This window comes from Vanacampus margaritifer, chromosome 12 (assembly GCF_051991255.1).
Source record: "Vanacampus margaritifer isolate UIUO_Vmar chromosome 12, RoL_Vmar_1.0, whole genome shotgun sequence".
Lineage (NCBI taxonomy): Eukaryota > Metazoa > Chordata > Actinopteri > Syngnathiformes > Syngnathidae > Vanacampus > Vanacampus margaritifer.
Window position 1 is genome coordinate 8,444,156 of NC_135443.1, and position 17,887 is coordinate 8,462,042.

General features: G+C 38.3%; 1 protein-coding gene across 5 annotated transcripts in view; it reads right to left on the reverse strand.

Annotated features, from left to right (window-relative positions):
* The window catches only part of fancl (FA complementation group L), a 113,921-nt gene that overhangs the window by 45,555 nt on the left and 50,479 nt on the right, over positions 1-17,887 (reverse strand). Inside the window, exon 17 of one of the 5 annotated variants that reach the window (XR_013296095.1) lies at positions 2,428-2,458. The exons of the other annotated variants lie outside the window; for them this stretch is intronic. The gene's annotated coding sequence lies outside the window, so the exon portion shown is untranslated. Of the gene's footprint in view, positions 1-2,427; positions 2,459-17,887 lie in introns of those variants that run through there. 5 annotated transcript variants of the gene reach the window in all.

Sequence of the window (17,887 nt, forward strand, 5' to 3'; positions counted from 1 at the left end):
GTCTTGGTTTAAAGATGACATATAAATGTAATTGATTTCTTTATCGGACCTGCTAAGTGCAGACATTAAGACAACTTTTGAACCCAGAACCTTTTTGTCTAGAGGGCGGACAATCTAAACCAGTGGTTCTTGACGCGAGATCGAAACCCCAGGGGTTCAGTTAGTCAGTCTCAGGGGTTCGGTGGAAGATACAACCGACTCATATGATTCATGATGACACGCCCCACTTGGCCATCATTGGTTGCAGGTAATCGCGGTCGTGATGGTACGTCGTGAGATTTTTATTTCATTTTAATCCCTTCATACTAATTATGTCGAGCAAAAATAATAATTAAGTGGTCGTATGGATAGATGCAATATGAAATCACATGTATAACAGAACGTATGGCGTACCACATGGTTCAATTCTGGGGCCTCTGATGTTTTCATTCTATCTGCTGCCCCTGGGTACCGTCTTAAGCAATACAAGAACACAACGTAGACAAGTAGTCTCCCTGTTCAATTTGTTCACCAGTAAACCCTATACCTATGCCTTGAATTAAAAACATTAATAAATCGTATTTTATTTTTAATAATGGCTTAGTGGGGTTCAGCCTCTCCAACAAGCATCTCATTTCATAATGTTAAGTCTATAAATGTTCTAGGCTTATGTTGACTGTCCAGTTGGCAGCGTCACATTTCTTCACGTAACGAATAAGCCCCCATCTTGCCTGTGGCCCCATCGAGGTAACTAATCTCCAACTTCCACTGCCAGAGTCATTATGTATATTAGAATTCAACCAATACATGAGGAAGGTCAATCTTTTTTTCATTACATTTTCTTATCAAAGTAATTAAAATGACAAAGATAGGCCTTCAGCGTTAGTAATAAAACTCTGCCGCTGACCACAGAAGGCAATATAGATACGCCACAGTTTATCTGTAATAAATAGACCTGATGGCACCATTAGGCCAAAGTGCCACAACTTGTACATCAATACATGTTTAAACATGCAGGGGATTTCCCATCTGTTGCTTTCATATTTTAGGTCCTGAGGTGAAATTTTCTTTTTGCCATCCTGTATATTTATGCTGCATGAATTACATTCTAAAGAAACAATGCACACACACAGAACAGAGAGATGGTTAGTGTGTCGCCATGTTATGGCAGAGCAATGAAATACCACTCATGTGCCCATCTCCACTCACCATTCATTTGCCAGTTGTAGTGTATAGTGGGAGTACAATCAAGTCAGTATAATCGGGCCTACTCAAGCTGAGAATTATTTTTTTTTATACCATGGCAGGAAATGGTCAGTTAGAAACACAGTTTTTATTTACACACCTTCAGATACAAGACTGTGACTTGCTTATTACAATACAAAACCACATCCTTAAGTAATTTTCTTGAATTAGTCTCAGCTGGGAAACTAATTATCAAAGCTGAAAAATGAAGGAAAGTGAAAACAAAAACTTTCACAGAAAAACCCCCTCAAATGTTAGTTTAACTTTAATCTTGTATGCATAACAATTTTTAACAGACTGTAATTTCATATTGTGCTCCAAACTTAAAGCAACACTAAGGAACTTTCAGTTTATGTTGATTATGGTGGCACCATATGGACAAAAAGTGGTATTGTTATGTCTAAAGGAAGACCACATTCCCTATGAGGACAAGCGCATTGCATCGTTTTTTAGCTCCTAAACATTTTTGTACTATCTGGAGAAACCCTGGATCTGATATTTTTCTTTAGCATATTTATTAAAAATGCTAAAAATTTATAATTTTTTAAATTGGTAAATATTAGCACCACATTTGCTCATTATTATTATTTTTTTTCATTTATTTATTTTTTATTTTTTTATTTTTTATTTTTATTTTTATTTTTATTTTTATTTTTATTTTTATTTTTATTTTTATTTTTATTTTTATTTTTATTTTTATTTTTATTTTTATTTTTATTTTTATTTTTATAATTCAACACCTTGTACAGTTCCCAAATATGTTTTAATAGTCTGCTTGGTACACATTCAAACACATATTTGTTTATAATGTGCAAAACACATCCCCAGTATTTATTATAAAATCAGTACAGCATCAACATTGAATACATCTAAATTCCTTTTTTTTATGCCATGCCTTTGAGGCTTGGATAAATGTTAGCACACATGATCATTTGAACACACATCTAATTGAATAGTTTAATTTGGGGGATTTAAATGAAGGAAATGAATACCATCCACCAATAATACCAATTTCTAAATCATGGTCCCAATAAGACCTTGCATAAAGCATTGCAATTAATTTGTGGAACTGTAAAAGAAAATACTTGAATGAAGAATGAATAATAAATGTTGAATGCCTACAAATCGTTGAACCTTGATATTTTCTCATCCAGCCAATGTTTCCTCTCCGGTGGCTCTCGACATGCCCCAAAACTCATTTCGGTGATGCACCATAATGGCAGGTGCATTTACTCTGTCAATTAGAAGAAGAGGCGAAAACAGTTGGTCGGCTAAATGAAAGAGGAAATGTGCTTCTCCTTCTCTCTGTTCATCTGTCTCTTGTCCCTCCCTTGCTCTCTGGCTGTCTTTTTATCTTTGGCCTCGTCTCAACTGACTGGCTCTCTGCCAGAACCCGCAGAGTGACTTTGGCTTCGCCTGCCAAGGTGTGCCCGAGCCCATCCTAATGTGCCAGCACTGGCGAGGGCAGGGTGGATGCAGGGCACCACTGCTGTCGCCCACGACCCCGCTCCCCGTGGGAGAATGCACACTGGGTGAAGGTGTTAATGCCTTCAGGTCTGGTTAAGAGCAGAGTGACAGCTCTGTTACTTGGGTGTGAGGAAAGAGGGGCGGGGGTTTCCTAACCACAGGCATTCAAGATAATGCCACAAACAAAATGTAATGTATAATGTAGGTTGTTACAATATGTAAATGTACGGTAATGCAAAAAGGTCCACCATTACACACACATACAGGTATACTGTACAGCAGGACTCAACCAACTGTTTACATGTCATCATGTGTTATTGTTGTTATTAATGTTTAATTGTATGCCAAGGCGCTTTTTTTTTTTTTTGCGGGGCAGTTTTACAAATCTCTGACATCATTTGAGGAGCAACTTTCTAATTTTGTGGGATTTTTTTCCCCCCGTTAATCCTGAAATAAGTTTTATTAAACAATAAGAATATGACAATATAACAAAATAACAATTGGTTTTCTTTTATATATATATATATATAATTAATAGTTTATAGTTCATAAATTCCCTTTGTGCATCAGAGCAAACCGTATTTTCTTGTCTAGAAGCAATGCAAATTTTATTTTTTTTTTAAAGAAAGAAAGAAAGACAAGATCTATTGTATTGTAATTTGAGGGAATTTATTGTGCAGGCCTCAAAAGTCCAAATTTAAAACTCAGGACAAATAATATCACTGATATCATAATCTAGGTAAGAAACGATAACGGCAATATTGTGATATCGCGATACTAAAACTGCCACATCGTCGTCATCATGTCACGATATTAAAAGCAGCACATCTGCTAAAAAAAAGTCAGGTTGATTTCCATTTGTGCGGTTCTAGCACCCTCTGGTGGCTATTTTTTTTATGCAGTTTAATTTTCACAAGGGATGTTTTGGCTCTTCTATGTTTAAAATCCACGTTAATCGTCAGATGAAAGGGAACGTAATATTCTTATGAACCAAGTCAGTATGTGGAGGAACTCAATGTGTGCATGCTTTAGCAAATAAGTGCATAAGTGTCTCTCAACATTTTATGTTCTATTGATGATTATTCTGTAAGGATGGCACAAATCTACACTTAAGCTTAGATAACCAATTTAGAATGTCAAAGGAATAATGGGTCTGTTTGGGTCAAGTTGCTTGAATTAAGTTTAGATTTCTTCAAGTCCAGTGAGCTGGCACAAATTTGGGTACAAGACTCAGTTTTAAATTCCTCATTAATGTTCAAAATGGCAAAATGATTTTGGATAATCACTAGTCAGGTTTCCATCCAAATGTTTCAAAAATTTTAAGTGAACTCACTGAAAATGCATAAAACGAATATGCGACTCATGGCCGTTTCCATCTGTTGTTCTTTTGCAAATATTGATCGGGGACTCCACTGCTGTAGGTGGCGGTATACACCATAGAGATGTGATCCACCTGTAATTTAAAAGAAGAAGACCAGGAAGCGACTGCGCTGTGCAATGATGCCGTATGAGTTTGCTTTTGTAATTCTTGATAAACCGTATAGCGTTTCTTTGCTGTTTTCCATCTAAAATTGCATTATTATTCGCTTCTTTAATAAATTCCAAAAAGATTTCTATTTCGTCGTCCTCCCAAACATACCTTACTTTATCGCCCGCCATTGCTTTGTGACTACAAACATACGTGTGACGTAATATATGGTCAAAACGTGCACGTCCATCCGGTCTTGTCAGCGTTTATTCGTGAAACCAAAAGCCAAAAGCCCAAATTCGCATTTTCCTTTTTTCGATACGCTACAAAATCCACCCCCTCCAAGCGTAAAAAAACCTTTTTGTGAATTTTGGGCCTTTTTTCAAATTTCTAGCGTTTCCATTCAGTTTTATTTTCGCATTTCTTGAGAATTCAAATAAAAATGGGTGGATGGAAACCCAACTATTGAGACAAACGGGGCAGTGGGCACCACTACCCATGCCTTTTATATTTGCATTAAAAAAAAATCTTGTTTTTGCCGGACAACAAAAATGGTAGCATAATTAAACAACGCGACAAAGTCTGTAAACTTGAGTGCACTGCTGTTGTCTTTCCTGGCAGTGGTCACTGTGTTTACAGAGATATATCATCTTCTGTCATTCAGTTGAAAGCCCCTGCTCCTATAGATTCTAGTTTTGGCACCTGGCTGGCCGGTTGATAAATAAATAATGAAATGTGAAATGAATAAAAACATGAAGGACTGTGGCAATGACGCTATGTGACAGCTCAGACATGGGAATTAGAAGCCAAAGCGGTGCTAAAGCTCAGTTATTGGCCAGAGGTCCCGCTAACGAGCCGTGAGATTGAGTTTGACACGTCAAAGAACAGGTGCTCGTTTATTTTCCCAGATAAAAGGCCTTCGTCCTCACGTTGCCCAACAATGCACCTGTCCAAATAACAATGTGATGTCTCCGGGAAGTCGATGGGTACGTTTTTTTGCAGGATTACAAACCAACTTCTTTCATTTCCTCAGCTGTTTGTTGAGTATTAGTGCAAATTCAGCTTAATGCCATCTTCAACATTTTTAAGATGTTGTTGGACACTTCACACACTATATTGTCATTTTGCCGGGAGCAGGTGTGGCAGTGTGGGCAATAACAAGCGCTGAGTAATTACCACAGCCATATCCATAACAGCCCCAAACCCCCCAAAGTGTGCTCAGGGTAGCCCCCCATCTTCTTTACCATCCCCTTCCACCCCCCCCTGTTCTCTACTGCTTTCTCTCTAGCTAAATCATAGAACTGGGCTCTGGTCCAGGGGCCTTGCTGCCGATCTCAGCGGCTGCCAGGGATGGAATAAAGCTGGACGGGCCTCTCGGGATGCACTAATGTCTGTGTTAATTGTGAGTTATGGGGAAACATGGCGAGAGCTCAGAGGTCACTCCTGTCAACAATCACACTTTTCAAATGGAATTTACCACAACGCGTCCTGTTTATCCACCCATCAGCCGAAAAGAATGCTAGGAAATTAGCACGGGTGTGCCAAGCTGCTTCTGTCCCACACCCAAGTGCCACCTTTCTTTATATTTCTTGCGCTCATCTCAATGACTCTAGCCTGCAATGCCATGCTCTTGGTTGCCATATAGTGTAAAGGGACAGAAATTTGAAACTGGCTTCTTTTATGTTAGCACCTTTGGGAAATATAAGATATTGTAATATCACTGAACACGACAATACAACATTTTATTCATTTCATGGATTTAAATTTAAAAAAATCGACCTGGCTCAAAAGGTGGAATTAGAGTAATAATGTCCTTGTGATGGCCCATTTTTCTCAATAAATCATTGAACACCCCGAACCCAGTGTCAGTCTCCCAGTCTCTCATTAGAGCCAGATTATCTAAAACCGACAGTGTTAGATTGTGTAGACAGCCAAGTTCTATGACCCAGATTTCAGAGTGAAAGCCAACTAAAATGACAATAAATGAAAATAATAATCCTGTTTATTATAACATCTACAAAGAATGATAGAGAAGAGGCTGGTTTGTCCCAGAACATTATATTGCTGCAATCATTCCACTACAATTTAGATTTCCAATATCAGTAATCCTATTATGGTTATCTTAATGTTTCTGGTTTATATGCGCTACAACGAGTGTAATCTGAAATGATAGGAGGGGAAAAATGTTCTACTGTATCCAAATCACATAACTAATCAAATTACACACAGTATAATCAATTGGTATCCCCATATAGGAGATGCATATGAAAATATATTGTGTGACAAAAGCAAAACATAACTATTCTTAATAAGGTGAAAGAAGAATGAATCATTTTAACAATAATGTATCTATATAAACCATTCAATAATCAAGAATTAATACAGACGAGATATTGTAGATTGTGAATTAAATGTATTCATTATAAATGCGGCATAGGAAAAAAATAATGCTTCACATTGCTGACTTTCGTGCAGATGACATTGGGATAATTTTACACCCAATGCACTTTAGACCTCAAAGAGATCACCTGTCAGGGTGCAAGCCCTAAAAATAAATGGATAGACAAAGGTAAAATGCGCATTTATGAATTATCTAGAAGATTGGAAATTAGAATTAAATCTTTGCATTTCATAGTATAAGTACGACGGCGTATTACGGCTACGTATAAATATATATATTTTTTAGAAGGCGGGGGCAATATTCGGAGAAAAAAACTCGCAAATTTGCCACTTAATAAAGTCACAAATTTGCCACTTTAGAGTTTAGATTTGAGAGAAAAACTCAGACACTTACTTACTTAATTAATTAATTCTTAATTTAAACATTACTCATCATACATGGCAGCTAGAGCGACAACACTTCCTGATCCCCTATCAGCTGACTAACACTAACCAATCAGATGCTAGCATACTTTAGGTAAATGCAAGTGAATGACGGAGAGCAGCAGAGTCGACACACCAACTTAGATACTTGTACAAAAAAAATACCAAAATGTATGAATGTGTAAATAATAATTCTGGAAGCATAAATGTACAAGTAAATATACATTTTCAAATTAACTTAAATGCTTGATCGTCCGGGTGTGGACCTTCGCAAAGCGAGGTGTCTTTGTCGCTGGCCAGTGGCCGTATACAAGGCTTCAAAGAGGGAATGCTTATTAATCATAATCATGTCATATCACATCATATTAATCATATGGTTAATCTCTGCTAAAGCAATTCCTATCTCCTTATTTGGAAACCTGACCAAAAGTATTGGCACAAGCATCCGAGTAGTACGCTAGTTCTCGTAAGTTTCTGAGTTTTTTCGCGCAAATCTGCCACTTTATAAAGTCGGAAATTTACAAGTTTTTGTTTTTCTCCAGAAAAAAAAAAAAGGAAATTTACAAGTTTTTTTCGCGCAAATTTGCCACTTTATTAAGTGGCAAATCTGTGACTTTATAAAGTAGCAAATTTGCGAGTTTTTTTCTCTGAATATTGCCTCCGCCCTCTAAAAATATATATTTATATGTGGCCCTAATACGCCGTCGTAAGAATAGGCTGGGTTTTATGTTTTTTTTTTGTTTTTTTTACCTCCACCACATCATCCAGGAGTAAGTGGTTAGAACCTAACATGCATATTGTTTTGATAGTGAGTGAATTTAGAGTGACAAGGGAAAACCCATACATGTATGAATAGAACACGCAAAAATGATGCAAAAATGCCTCAAGATGGGATGATGAAGAGTTCTATGTAATACTTTTCCCAGTAATGCAATTAACTGGCAAAGATGCTTTGGTTCTTTAGAGCTCCAAGATAAATGGCAGTGTTGTACTGGCCTGAATTCTTAGTTTCTAGCCAAATAGCCATCTGAAGAGCAACATCACTTGGTGTTTGATCTTAGACTCTGACTAGGTTCATCACAGTTTGGCCTTGTTTGATGCTTCGTAGAAGACATTCAGTTTACAGCCCTCCAGTTTAAAAAAAAACACATATGGTATCATTATGAAGCCCCAGTCACACACTCTGAGGTCAATCACATCAATGACAGACATCATCAATGCATTGGGCATAGCCAGTAGGCTACCGTACAACCGATTGGAATGTTCTGAAGTAACACATGTCAAATCGGTAGATCAAGGAAAACAAAATCAGTCGGCGACAGAAATATTGTGAGCTAGCCACTGAAAGAGGAATAAAATTATTTGTCCTCTTTGCGTGTTCCAAAACTTGAAGACAGATTTAATGTAAGAAAAAACACCTTTGCAAAAATGATTTTAATCTAACAGAGATCTCTGGACATCGTAACAGACTCCAATTCATCACTTAACAGGTGGAATTCAGAGCGCCGAATGTGTCTCTTCCGCGTGTAAAATGGCTTCTTATAGTTAAAACCGACCGCCTCTCTTTCATTTGTAGACAAAACATACTCTCTGGGTACTTTTCCATGAGCGATGGCGAAAACAGAGTCAGGGGTGCGTGTTCAAAACAGATTCTGTCCTCAAGGACCAAATGTGTTTTCCCACAGAGAAGGAACTTCTAGACTAAATATGTCCCAGTTTAAAGTCAAACTATACTGAGCTCATCACCACCCGCTTTACACGTCCACAAAACCTCTCAACATGGTTAATATAAAGAATTAAGATGTTAATAATGTATAACAATGGTTAATATATGAAATGAAGTATTAAAAATGTTAATAATATCTAACACCACCCATCATTGGCCACAGGGGGCTAGCAGTGTGTTGTCATCAACAATCAATCCGAGAATCTCTGACATGGCTGTCAATCTCTCAGCCAGGCTGGGGCGTGATCTCATAGATGGGTCGAGCAAACTGTTCGTTGCTAACTTTGCTTGATCGCTAGCTAGCCAAGATAAAATGGACAAGAAGGGAGGGAAAGCGCAGAGAAATGGACCAAATAGTTGAAATGTTAGGAAACGTTCAAAATTAACTGACCTATTTGGTGACCAATCACAAATCTATTGTTCAGAAATTATTATCAATATAATCAAAAACTCCGTCATTTAAAATTTCTTAGAAATATCGTGATATACTTTTTAGGCCATATCACCCACCCCTAATAATTCGTGTATCATGATATTATCGTTATTGTGGGCGTCATATCGTGAAATCTGAGTTTGACAACTGCACAGATTAAATGTGGCAACAAAAAAAAAAAGGCTCTTTGGCCTCAAGGCAAAAAAAAGTTTGGAGTTTCCATTAAGCTTACAATTCATCTCAAGTTTGCTTGCTGTATTGTTGTTACTTATGTGTGTGTGTGCGTGCATGTGTGTGTGTGTGTGTAAGTGTGTGTGTAGGTGTGTCAAAACGGTCTACTTAGTCCCTAGAAGGCTTTTGAATCAGCTGCGCAAATATTGCTAACTCCAGCTACTGCTGTTTTCATTCCCAACTTAAAAATGCTGCTCATCACAGAGCCTCCAAAAGAGACCCTGTAACTAAAGTAAGAATCCTGGATAAGTAGTCTAATATGGACTGCAAAAAAAAAAAAAAAAAAAACATTACCCGTTCAGTTTCTACCCAACAAGTACGGCAGTGAAATTGTATTAGTATTGCATTAGATTAGATCATTAGATCTAAAACCCTAATAACTGATCTCTGGTTACACCTCAAGCACATTTTATTTTATGGAGTTCTAAATTTTAATGAACTAAAGGTTGTGCTGTGGCATTTCGAACACTGCAACGTATTAGATAACGCGACACGAAAATGTTACATGAGTCAAGTAGACGTGCACTTGGGGGAGTTTAGATCAGGTAATGGCGTTAATATTCGTCAACTGTGGGCCTGTGAAGCCCTTTGAAACTCTTTTGCGATGAAGAGCTATACACACTGTAAATAAATATGACTTGACTTGCTGACTTTTTGTCATGGAGACCGCTAACCCCTGCTTCTTGCTCTTCAACTATCTATACCTCACCTCCTCACTTACAGCTCACAATATCCATTAGCTGAATTAATGTGACCCACAATGTTGTGGTATTTCATAAATTGAGCTCCATAGACTGAGAGAGAATTTGATTATGCTCCACTGTAAATGTCAAACAATTTTACTGATGCCTAACCACTAGTAGATGACATCATTAGTGGGGTTTCCATCCACCCATTTTTATTCGAATTTTCAAGAAATGCGAAACTAAAACTGAATGGAAACGCTAGAAATTCAAAAAAGAGCCTAAAATTCGCAAAAAGGTTTTAACGCTTGAAGTGGGTGGATTTTGAATCGTATCTAAAAAAGGAAAATACAAATTTTGGCTATAGAAACAGGTTTTGCGAATAAACGCTGACGAGACACGTTTTGACCGTATATTACATCACACGTACGTCGAACGATAAAGTAAGATATGTTTGGGGGGACAACGTAACAGAAATCTTTTTGGAATTAATTAAAGAAGTAAATATTAATGCAATTTGAGATGGAAAACAGGAAAGAAATGCTACGTTTATCAAGAATTACAAAAGCAAACTCATATGACATCATCGCACGGCGCAGTCGCTTCCTGTTCTTCTTCTTCTTCTTTTAAATTACTGCTGGATCACATCTCTATGGTGTATACCGCCACCTACAGTGGCGGAGTCCCCTCTCAATATTTGCAAAAAAAAGATCAGATGGAAACTGCCATAAGTCGCATATCCATTTTCAGTAAATTTACTTTAAAAAAAAAATTAACGATTGGATGGAAACGCCACTACTGCCCCTTTTTATAAAAAAATAAACAAAGTTTGAGAGTTCATGGGAGTAATGGCTGCATTTTGTGCAACCTACATTTTTCAGCTTCAAAAATGAAATATGTCTAGAGCAGCAAATGACAATTAATACCACACTCTACACTAAATGAAAGAGCATTTATAATGAAGTGGCACAAACTGTGCATCGCTGACCTTCTCTGACCCAAACATGAAAAGAGAAGCAGTCTGCTGAGTGTCTACAAAGCCATGTCCCTGCCACTTTGAAGTGACTTGGAAAACTCGCCATCTGGCGCCATCATCATATTTTCAATTTTACATTCCTGGAATTCGCACATTTAAACCAATGAGATGAAACAGCTCCAGTTTGTTTCCCTTTCTCACATCTTATTTATAATTCTGCTTGCTCATCTTAGATCCTTCTGGAGCAACAATAAGAGGAGACTGGGGAAAAAAAAGAAGCTATTGTTATTTGAATTTCTGAAGTTAATGGAAATGTAGCTACTAGCAATTTACAAATCATGAACTATGGTGCACCATGTTTGTACAAATGATAAATTATGTAACATACAAAGCAACTTTCATGTTTAAATAAACCTTGTCACATTTTGAAATTATAACAAAATCTGCTGTATTTTTAAAAAGAACCCCGACTTGTAATGACAACTTTGCTCTATACTGTATTATTTATTTGGTTGTAACTAGCATAACTATGTGATTAATTTTTCAAAAATCATTACCAGTTTGATACATTTTGTACAAAACTTTATTTGGACGTTATTGTTATTTACGTCGCAACGCATTGAGTGCGTAGTGACGTAAAAAAGCAAGTTAAGCCTCGTAGCGTTCCTAAAGAAACAACATGCGATCGGGAGAGTCAACCTCCCCCACGCCCCACTCTCGTCATTCACTAGACGCATTCAAGAATTTCGATTGTCCCTTTAGGTTCAGCCCTCCCACTTGATTGGTTTAAAAGGCCCTGCTGCACCCAAAGCTTTACTTTCTAAGCCCACGACTACAAATCAGCTATCTCTACGAGTACAAATCTGTTTTAGTGAGATATTTGGTGCAAAAAAACACACACACACACAACAGTAAAAACACTTGCGACACTTAGTGGCGTCTTCTTTGACTACAAATTGTCATTTCTACACATACAAATGATAATTTCCCTACAAGTTTGAGTTTGATTCAAAAACAAAGTTATTTTCTACACCTACGTACAAGTCATTTTTGGTACAACTACAAAATTATTTTCAAAGGTCTACAAGTTATCATATCTACAGCTTCAAATGTCTTTTTTTTTTTCTCAAGTACAGTACAAGGATTTATTTATTCTTTACAAGTTACTTTTGCAACAAATTTACATATGGTAATGTGGGTAAGAAGTAACTCTTTATACAACAAAAATACATCTGACATCGTGCTTGACAACAAAGCTAGCGTTAGTGCTTATGCTAATATCATATCATCATTTAGTTAGCACCTAGCGGTTTGATTTACTTACAACTCTGCCTCTCCATCAGGTTTGAGTGTGGGAATTGGGAGTTTTACAGTTTAATCTCCCGGTCAATCCACTTTGGCGCTGGCTTAACCAGGACGTCTTCTGAGAAATGACGATCACAGACAACCGCTGCTGGATAGTCTGTCGCCAAGGTAGCCACGTCAAAGAACCTCTTTCACGGTTACTCTTGCCGGACTTAGAATGAGCGGCGCTCCAACCGGGGAGGCCAGCACCTTAACCGAGGTGGCCAGATCATAGTGCCGCTTTCCCAGGCTTTCTTAGTTCCAGTTTGTTTAATTTCACCCTATACTATCTGGAATTGCTCCTGAGAATAACTTCAGTTCAATGTTTCACACCCCAAAAAATTCCAGTGCTTTAGAGCTCTGTCCACACCTAGTTTATGTAACAATTATAATCCCACCATTTCATCTTACACACAAACATCCACACGCAATTTCAATTACATTAAAGCGCCCACTGCATATTCTAATTTCCTTTGCCTACTGGGTGTTATCGAAAATAAGAATGTCTGTTACCATTTTCCATTGCATGTTACCACAAGGAATTTGAGTATTAGTTACAAACTGGTAGTGTGTTGCTGACTCATATAGCTTTTATAACACCAGTGAATGTAAATGTTTTAACATCAGCACGTTGATGAAAATGTGGCTGTCTTTACGTGTGTTGGTGTGTGTGTCACGTACGCCGCCGGTCACAGGTGAGTGTCATGTGTGATGATCATTATTGCCATACACCTGCTCCGCTACCGCAATTAACTTTGCCAATGCAAATGAGCTTTATTGCATCACCGAGGCCGAGCCTCCTCCCCAACAGACAAGACGATGTTCATCTGCTGGATCTAATTAAGGTAATGAGAGAGGGAGGGTGGGATTGAGGTTGCACAAGAGAAAGCGATGGGGGATGTGTTGATTGTAAAAATAGGGAAAAGTAAAATGACATGATTTGGCACAGATAGAAACAAAAAGGATGATCTGCACATTTATTTATGTTTGGTCATATGTGTACATTAAACATTTGAAAATAATATGAATGAGTATGGATACTTCCCTGAAAGTAATATGTTATATATAAATGATAGCAATTTCCAAATGACGTTCATGGTACATTGGCTTATAATAAAAACAACAGTGACTATGTCGGTGCATTCAGTGGTACGGTAAACGAGTGACTTTTGCATCTGCGTCAGAGTACAGAAGTTGGATGTTTGAGTCTGGGCTATCGCAAGCTTAAAGTCACTTCCTAATGATGGACAAAAGCAAGTCGCAGACTCCATCATCATAGTGATGTGAAACAGAAGAACAGCTAATGAAGAAGTAACCTGAACTATTGGTTGTGGTTCGTGTTTGTATGCACTCGCTCGAGTCTCTTTAATGAGAAAGAAGAATTTGCCACAGCAGTCTAACAGTTAGCCTCGCGACTGTGGTCCCATTCTTCCTCTCACAGGTCAGTCCGGGTACTTAGCCAAACTTTTGGTTAGGCTAAATAAGGTTAGTAAGTCTCACGATTGGTACCTGTCAGCTGCCTCTGGAGTCCCACGAGAGTATCGGACTCCCTTCTTCAACTTGATGGCATCCCTTACTGGTGTCCACCGACAGGTTCAGGGATTTCCACCATGAAAGGCACCAACTAATTTATGGACACAGCTCCGCACACACCTCAACAATGAAGGCGTGGAACATGGCCCACTCGGACTCATTGTCGCCCACCCCCCCTTAGGTTGTGGGGAGAGTTGAAACTCTCTCTGACAGGGGATTTTGATAGACGTTCATTTGAGTCTTCCAGATCGGACCGGCATCTTTCCCCAAACATCGGGGCCTAAACCATAGGTGGTGATCAATTGACAGCTTCGCCCCTCCCTTCACCCGTGTGTCCAAAACATGCGGCCGCTAATCCGATAACATGACCACAAAGCCAGTCATCAAAATGCGGCCTAGGGTGTCCTGGTGCCAAGTGCACATATGGAGACCCTTATGGTTGTTTTGGAAAAGCCATCTTGAGCACACAAGTCCAGTAACAGAACACCGCTCGAGTTCTGATCGGGGAGTTGTTCCTCCCAATCAAGCCCTTACAGGTTTCACTGTTGTTAATTATTTTATTATTATTAGGACCCTTAGCTGTTCAATAACCTGCCTGACTTAAAATGGCACACCAAAGGACCCCTTAGCCGTCTAACAATGTGCCTGATGTAAACTGAACTAAATGAGCACTAAAATAATACTTGCAACAGGAGGAAAACATTATCATCACGGTCTGTAGTGACCCTTACTGTACCCAATGTGAAATGTACAAAACCAATACGTTTTGGCATTCTGGTTACACCTAACAATTATACATTACGCTTTTTCACCGTTACCCGTTTCACCACCCAAGCCTGTTGTGTCCTGCAAGTTTGACACCCACCACTGCTATCCACTGCTGATTATTGAATTCTAACATGTTGAGACACTACACTGTTGTGGCCACCAGGGGGAAGTTTTTAATCTTTATCGAAATTCTAACAGCCTAGACAGTTCTTACATATTCTTTATCATTCATTCCATAGTGCTTGAGCTGTCCACTACATGTCCCTTCTCTAAATATGTTCTCCCTGTGAGTTGTGTTTTCATTTTGTCAACCACCACTGGGTTTAATCGCACTAGGCACCGTAGTGACTGATTGTCCAGTGAATGAGCTGTTTATTGGATGCAAGGCAAACAAATTGCAGTTTGACATGTTTCCCGAGTTGTCTAATGAGAGCCAGGGTGAAGTATATAACTCTCTGTGTCTCCTCTCCTCTCTCAGCATGGGCTAAACCCAAAACAAGCTTTGGAGTTCTGCCAGGGCAATCTCAGTAATTCGGATGCACTAACAAGGAGCCAAAATGTGTTTGTGCATGTGTGCACGTGCAAAAGATGAAGAAGTGGTATGGGAGGAATACAGCTTCTAATGTGCCTGCTGCATAACACACACACACACACACACCCACACACATATATATATATATATATATATATATATATATATATATATATATATATATATATATATATATATAAATATATATATAGCCACCTTGCACTGATAGTTCAAGGAGTGAATATTTTCATTCTATTCTTTTGTTTTCTTTTTAAATGCACCTACGGTACCTATATATAACGGCACCTATATACTGTATAACACATGGAGGGCCAAATTGTTCCACTATGGAGACAGCAATGAAGGTGTTGTCATACACAATATCAAGGTGACAACCAGAACTGATGTTGTCGTGTTACACGTCACACCTCTGATTACAGAATGACAGCGAGTCACGGCATAACATCACATCTTGATCAACAATAGAGGCATGGTAGAGAGAAATTTATGTACCAATAGGTACAGTGGACATCTACCCAAAAGGGCAAATCATTATGTGTAGTATCTTTTTTGTGTTCGTTTTTTTCTCTGATCAAAAACGTTTGTTCATTTACTATCTGTGGTTACCCACTGATGCTGAGGAAGAGGTAAATGCAAAGGAGAGATTTTACTGTACACCAGAAATGGGCAACTGGTGGCCGATTCACACTCTGAGTGGCCCCTTAATTAATTTTCAAAAATACAGTTTAAGTGTAAATTATTATTATTATTATTATTTATTTATTTTATTTTTTATTTTTACAAACCCCAAAAATTCTTCAAAAAACACAGGTTGATAATAATTATGTTTGCCACGAAAAATGTGGAAAAAACAGAAAATACAAAAAATATTTTAAAAATATTTTAAAAATACTGAAAAAAAATATGGGAATATGTGGGTGCTGAACCGCAAGTCAGTGGTCGCCTTGCAGTTTTAAGTTGTAAAATCAACATTCACCACTAGGTGGCAGACAAGGTTTAGTTGTGCTTACGTCTGGTCATATATGTCCTATATACCACAACGTGATGGGCCTAAAATATATTTTTTTGTATGTGGAATTGTAATAATATGCAATACAAACATCCATCCATCCATTCTCTTAACTGCTTGTCCTCACAAGGGTCGCGGGGGGCATTGGAGCCTATCCCAGCCGGCTTCGGGCAGTAGGCAGGATACACCCTGCTAGTTGACAATACAAACATTGTACCTCAATAATATTAACATTTTGAGTGAATTGATTTTAGTGGCAAAAATCCAATAAATGAGTTTGTTTGATGTTCAGCATTTTTTTACCGCCCATGAATGGTGAGTTTTATGCATGAGAGCCTTTTGCACTGGAAAACAAAACAAAACAAAACACTATGTGGTTATTTTCTTATTTCCTTCAAACCCTTTGCTGTTAAGTTAGGATTGTGGATCTTTTATACATGCATTGCAAAATGTATTATGAAAAATGAGATGTATTAAAAGCATGCATTTTGCACATATGCACATATTTTGTCCACATTTAAAATACCATTTTTGTGAGACATCTAGTTTGGCCCTATGTGGCCCCGAGTAGCACTGATTTAAAAAAAAAATTGCTCATCCACGCTGTACACTTTAACTAAATATAACATTTTCTCCCTCTCTTGGTTACTTTGGCTTGCTAAAATTTAACACAAAACAAAAAAAGTTATCATGACTGATTGCTTAAAAACTATCGTTTATGCAATGGAAATGTTAATGGAAAGAAAACACTGATGGTCCCCTTGTTTTTCCCTCAATCCACAGTCGGCTCGTTTTTCCAAATGTGCTCTGACCGTGTTCCGTGTTGACTATTTAAGAGCAGAGATTTAGTATTCGAGTGGTGTTCTGCAGGAGGGTCGCACACTCATAAAAGCTCAGCCTGAGTCCATCACCAAACAAACGGGAGTTGCGTGTTTTCCTGATTTATTAGAGGAGCCCTCCCATCTTGTTCTCCTTCTCCCCCTCTTAATCTTCCATTATTGTCTCACCCCCCTTTCTCCTCCCTCCTCTCCTTCTGCATCTGCATTGCTGTGTGACGGCCTTGTGTGTACGTGTGTGTATTTATCAGCCAGTGTTGCCGCCTCTGTCATTGTGTATGCATGAGCGCAAACATGACGAAGTGTGCAAGCATGTGCGAGGATGTCACATGATGTCCTTAATGACAAACTGTCTGTGATCTCCCATTTCTCCCCATTGCCTGCGCCGGTGATGGAGCATGATGCATTCCTTTTGTTGCCATTAATGGAGGCTTAACGTCTCCACTTACACATTGGCGTGACTTTATGACTGATTTGATCCATTTCTCTTTTTTAAGGGGTCACAATTTCTCATTAGCATGCTGCTTTATTAGTCAGGGCCACCAGTGTCTACGTCCGATTTGGTGTGTGCATTTTCAGTGTTATGTGTGTAATATTTGCTGTAATTAATCTGCTGGCCCTCAGCTCGTATTAAAATCAGATTCTTCCACACAAATGAACACTCGCCCTCCTGTCCTTCTTTTTTTTTTTTTTCACCAACACTAAAATATATGCAATCAGATTTTTTTTTTTGGACCAAACAGATTCAAAAAGAAGTCACATTTGACGCATCACATATTTTTGTCTACTGGAAGTCACATTGGACGCATCACA